This window comes from Siphateles boraxobius, unplaced genomic scaffold (genome assembly GCF_051911475.1).
Source record: "Siphateles boraxobius isolate OS27281-9 unplaced genomic scaffold, OSU_SipBor_1 6, whole genome shotgun sequence".
Classification (NCBI taxonomy): domain Eukaryota; kingdom Metazoa; phylum Chordata; class Actinopteri; order Cypriniformes; family Leuciscidae; genus Siphateles; species Siphateles boraxobius.
This window is the reverse complement of record NW_027509186.1, coordinates 31,375,634-31,381,633: the sequence shown is the minus strand read 5'-3', so window position 1 is coordinate 31,381,633 and position 6,000 is coordinate 31,375,634. Positions and strand designations below refer to the sequence as shown.

Below are 6,000 nucleotides of genomic sequence, written 5' to 3'. Positions count from 1 at the left end.
TAGCCGATCCTTGCATCCGAGAGGTTATTGCACAACTTCAAACTGGAGAATCCCCTTCGAGTACCGTAAGGAATGCTCTTCCCAGATTGCCTTACCTCCTCAGGGAGAAAGACCGTCTCGAATTACAGGATGGAATCTTATACAGAAGAAGAAACGTCGCTGGGAAAATAATGCACCAGCTTGTCTTGCCTGAAAAGTTCCATCTAGATGTTCTTAAATCTCTGCATGATGATCTTGGGCATATGGGTGTAGATCGTACCCTAGACCTAGTTCGAAATAGGTTCTATTGGCCCAAGATGGCTTCAGACGTTGAGCACAAAGTTAGGACATGTGGTCGGTGCATACGAAGGAAAGCCTTACCTGGAAAAACTGCACCTCTTGTAAATATCTCCACCACTCGTCCTTTGCAACTAGTGTGCATGGATTTTCTAAGTCTAGAGCCTGATCATAGCAACACCAAGGATGTGTTGGTAATTACTGACCATTTTACCAAATATGCCCTAGCTATTCCCACTCCTAACCAAAAGGCCAAAACTGTTGCAAAGTGTTTATGGGAGCAGTTCATTTGCCATTATGGATATCCCGAGCGCCTTCACAGTGACCAAGGCCCTGACTTTGAATCACATCTAATCAAAGAGTTGTGTGAAATAGCTGGAGTGCGAAAGGTCAGGACAACACCATACCACCCGAGAGGAAACCCAGTTGAGAGGTTCAATAGGACATTGCTAAGTATGCTTGGAACTCTGGAGAACAAGAAGAAAAGCTACTGGAAAGAGTATGTAAAACCCCTTGTTCATGCTTACAATTGTACTCGCAATGAGACCACAGGGTTCAGTCCTTACGAGTTGATGTTCGGGCGGCAACCTAGACTTCCTGTAGATCTGGCTTTCGGGTTACCCTTGAAGAGTAAAGGAGAAGTAACGCATTCACAGTATGTAAAGAATCTCAAGTCACATCTTGAAGAGAGTTTCCGTATTGCGAGTGAAAATTCCCAGAAAATGGCTGAAAGGAACAAGACTCGCTATGACAAATCTGTGAGAGCATCAACATTGCACAAGGGAGACCGAGTTTTGGTCAGGAGTGTCCGACTCAGGGGAAAGAGCAAACTCGCTGACAAATGGGAAGGAGTAGTCTATGTAGTCATAGACCAACATGGGGATTTGCCAGTGTATAAAGTATGCCCTGAGACACAAACAGGACCCATCCGGACATTACATCGTGATTTGCTACTTCCTTGTGGAACTCTGTCATCTGAAATGCGGGAATGTGAGTCCCAGAGTTCAGTTCCCAAGCGCAAAACTCGCAGTAAGACAGCTTGCAGAAATTCTGAGGAAACAGAGGAAAACTTCAATTCTGAGGAAGAGGAAGAATATTGTTCAATGCCTCAACTTGATATTGTGAATGAGTCTTTTGTGGTTCACACTTCTGGAGTGACTCACCCAAACAAGGAATGTGCTGAAATTCCATCACTTGAAGCAAGCTTAGAGATCAATCAAGGAGTTCAAAGTGAACTACCTGAAAGGGAATTTCAGGTCATTGATGAATTACCTGTGAGTGAACCTGTGAATCCTAAAGCTGACTTACCTGGAAATCCTAAGGTCCAACCTGAAAGAAAAAAGGATGCTGATATGAGTCATTCACCTAGCTTGGAGCTACAGGATCCGAATCATAATGGAGAATCATCCATCCTGGAATCCAGTTCGACTGGAAAAAAGCTAACTGATGAAGAAGCAGCAAATGATGCGGAGAAGGATGAGATTGAACTGAGAAGGTCTGCCCGACATAGAGATAGACCCAAAATTCTGACTTACCCTGAACTGGGAAATCCCCTTGTGACCATAGTTCAATCCCTCCTTCAAGGTCTGAATGTTGCTCTCTCAGAGTCCCTGCAAGATTCCTCTCAAATAGGACATCTCCTAACTCGGGGAAATGCACCCATTGGTGATATGCAAAGGGACTTGCATAGTTCTAAGAGGGGAGGGTGTAACCCAGACTCAAATTAGCATATTTGCAGTCTTTGCTCAAGTTAATTTGTCCAAAATATTTAACCATTAAATCATTATAATTACATATTTAACTAAATATGTATCTGACTGAACAGTAAATAGAATAAAACTTTGTGAAAGTGTAATAGTTTATTATAATATGTAAATTATACATTTTATTATTCATATAGTGATATTTAAATTATTGCAGCAAATCTCAACTAATGAGAATTGGGAATAGCACTGCAGATGGTAGGCCTCCAATCAGGGAAATAGGCCGCAGCTTTAACTCCGCCTCCTGTGAGCAACGCAGATGGGAATACAGAAACGCAGATCTAGAGAAAAGAGACAGAAATAGAACACCGAGAGGAGAAAGTGTTTTAGAAGATTAATTGTGAAATATTTACAAGAAGTCTTAGAGTTTTCATTTGAGAATAAGTTTAAGTTATAATTACATCGATTGAGAAACTTTGTTTGGATACTTACCGTGCGTGAAGTCCGGTTGAAGCTGATGTTGGAGATTAAGCTAACGCTAATGAAGCAGCTCATCGTGGTTTATTCGATGAAACCTGGAAGATAAGCACATTCAAGAACAGTTAATTAATAGAGGAATCGGTGAGTTAAATGTTTATTCTGATTAAGGTGGTTAACTGTGTTTATGTACAATACTAATGTGAGTCTAAACAGAAAAGAAACCGTATTTTTCACTATGTGTGGAGTGTGATTACAATGTATATTGTCGTTTAGAAATGTGCTAAATGATGCTAATGTAAAGTGAAATCACTAAGGATATTGCCCTGTTGTGTGCAGGCCAGTTTTTTTGCATGTATTTGTTCTATACTGTGGACTTCGTTCTTTGGTGCGGATGCATCGAGTCGCATGACCAGTTAAGGAAGAAGATGGCGAGCCACCCGTAAACAAACCGAACTTGGATCTGCTTCTCACTTTCCTTTTGGATTCGCGTCGTTTCCACAGTTCCTTCATCTGGAGGATTTTGTTCTCTGTTGAACTAAAGGATTGAGGTATTTGGTTCTCTTTGGACTGGGACAGTTCTAAGAGCAAGAAGGAAAGCGAGACGTTATTTTTTGTTATTGTTTGAACTAAAATCTGTGAACTGAAAGTAATTATTTGATCTGATAAGATATTTACCTGTTCTGAATATTTTTCTTTTCTTTTCTTTCATTATTAATGTGGTGAAGAAAGGTTTTGTACATTCATTGGGTTAATTTACATTTCGTTGGTGAATTGTAATTGATATTTTGGTTGAAGAAAGGAAAATTTCTAACAAAACTAAAGGTGTATATTCAAAACCTAAGAATATAATTAAAGATACTAGTCAATTAGGTGAACTAAATTGGGTCAAAAGCCAGTGAGTAAAATTTTAATTAATAAGCAAACTCAGAACTAAACCCAAATTAACTAAAAGAGAAGGGAAATTGAAGGGTTACATTTTGATAGCCTACTCATCTTTAGTTGATACGGTTGGATTTACTTTGGGGAATTGTTTTAATTGGTAATTGAATTTAATACGAAATTGAATTGTGTATAATTGCTTTCTCTAAGGAGAATTCATCTTCAAACCCTTATTCAGTTGTTTTATTGTTTATTTACCAGATTCCATTCATCATTTACTTTTCCAAATTACATAAAGGTGTGCTTGGAAAAGTTTATGTGTGTGTACCTTTGTCTCCCTCGACCCCTGTGTCTTCTGATCGGCCCAGTGATCTGGTTTATTACAAATTTTGCAAAGCAGGTGTTACATGAATCACTCAAAACAGCATGAATCATTATAGAAGCATAATTAACACTATATGGTGAAAAAAACACGATGTGCTGAATAAACACTATATGCTGAATAAACACTGTGTGCTGAATAAACACTATGTGCTGAATAAACACTTTGTGCTGATACGTGCTGAATAAACACTATGTGCTGAATAAACGCTATGTGCTGAATAAACACTTTGTGCTGATACATGCTGAATAAACACTATGTGCTGAATAAACACTATATGCTGAATAAATACTAGGTGCTGAATAAACACTATATGCTGGACACTATTTGAAAGTTCATTTCTTACTTTGGAGCTTTCTGGAACCCTGCTGCAGTGAACAGCATAAGGTTGCTGATTTGTTCAGAATCAGAATCAGAAAGAGCTTTATTGCCAAGTGTGCTTGCACACACAAGGAATTTGTTTTGGTACTGAGGCTTCCAGTGGACATATACAAATACAACATGAAACATAATACTACAAATTATAAGAATAAAAAATAAAAATATAAATATATGAGAATAAAACTATCACAGTTGGGTTTAGTCAGAATAGACATTTTCAGATTTACAGATTATGAACCTATTTACAGTGTTTTGAATATTATAAATAAATAAATCTACATATTAGTATCACCTGAGTTGTGGGATATTGCACTAAACAGTGGGAGTATTGCACTTACAGGCATATGCCTTGGGAGGAGTGTTAACTGTTCAGGAGGGAAATGGCCTGTGGGAAGAAACTGTTCCTGTGCCGAGATGTTCTTGTGGCTAGTGATCTGAGTCTCCGTCTTGACGGTAACAGTTCAAACAGGTGGTGTCCAGGGTGAGTGGAGTCTGTGATGATTTTACCTGCTCTCTTCCTCACTCTGGAAGAGTACAGGTCCTGGAGGTTTGGCAGGGGGGCACCTATAATCCTCTCCGCAGTCCGGACTGTCCGTTGTAGTCTCCTGATGTCTGATTTGGTAGCTGAACCAAACCAGACAGTGATGGAAGCGCACAAGACAGACTCAATGACGGCTGAGTAGAACTGAATCAGCAGATCCTGTGGCAGGTTGAACTTCCTCAGCTGGCGAAGGAAGTACAGTCTCTGCTGGGCCTTTTTCACAGTGGAGTCAATGTGATTGTCCCACTTCAGGTCCTGAGAGAGAGTTGCCAGTGACTCTGAGAGCAAGTGGAGGACGGAGCGCTGGGTTCGATAGTTGGTGGGTCCAGGTTTTCATCACTCTCTCTATCAGCAAATGCTTGTAATTGCTGAAGCTTTTTCTCAGATGAGGTCTGTTCATTTTCATCATTTTCATCACACACTCGTTTCATGCGAGTGTCATCCTTCTCTGAGATCTGAGGTCGTTTTGTTGCCTGAGAAACAAAAGCCAAGGTTTTATGGGATATTTCATTTGATTTTATGACATAAAATAACTTTAATAATAATAATTTAAAAGAAAAAAATGGGATGAAAGTTTTTGAAAATGAATGTACCACAGAAATGGAACATGTAAATGTCCCACTAATATAAAATAAATGTTTCTTTTATGAATTTATGCATTTATACACTCCTGCAGACTTTAACATTTTATTAATGTATTCTTCAATATTGTTTTTGTCCAAGCTCACTGTTTCTTGCCTGTTTCTTCAAAAACGCACAGAAAAATATAACAGTGTTTATAAAGTATGAATACAATATCATTATAAATACTTCCAAAAAAATAAATAACTGCAGTAATACAATTGATGACATAGCCTATAAATGTTGGATAAAGTTTATCTATTATTATCAAAATATATTTAACATTAAAATGTAGCAAAAATACTGTTGTCGAGGAAATGTGCAGAAATGTGTTTACAAGAGCAATTTGGGAGGGTGACCATAGAAAAAAATCCCAAAACATAAATAAATAATAATAATAATTTATTGGCTTAATAAAAAAATAATTTACTGTCCTTGGAATTCCAACAATTCGATTTGTTGTAGTTTTACTTTTTTTTTAAAATCATACTGAGAGAGGGAAAATAATATATGTTGAGATTTTTATATATAACATTTAAAAATTCAAAAGAACATTCATTTGAAATAGAAATGTTTTGTAACATATTATATGTATTTACTGTCCCTTTTAAACAATCTGATGCATCCTTGTTGAACAAAAGTGTTAATTTCTTTCCATTTTTTATTTTATCTTTAAACCTTTTTTGAAGATTTAGAAAAGAAATCCTGGATGCTCTCTCTGCTTATCTGCTACATTT

General features: G+C 37.6%; 1 long non-coding RNA gene across 1 annotated transcript; it reads left to right on the top strand.

Annotated features, from left to right (window-relative positions):
• Nucleotides 1-2,278: 2,278 nt before the first annotated feature.
• On the top strand, nt 2,279-3,945 carry LOC143716404 (uncharacterized). Its single transcript, XR_013195985.1, has 2 exons — nt 2,279-2,600; nt 2,796-3,945. It is a non-coding gene; the product is annotated as an uncharacterized LOC143716404 (long non-coding RNA).
• The last annotated feature ends 2,055 nt before the right edge of the window (nt 3,946-6,000 follow it).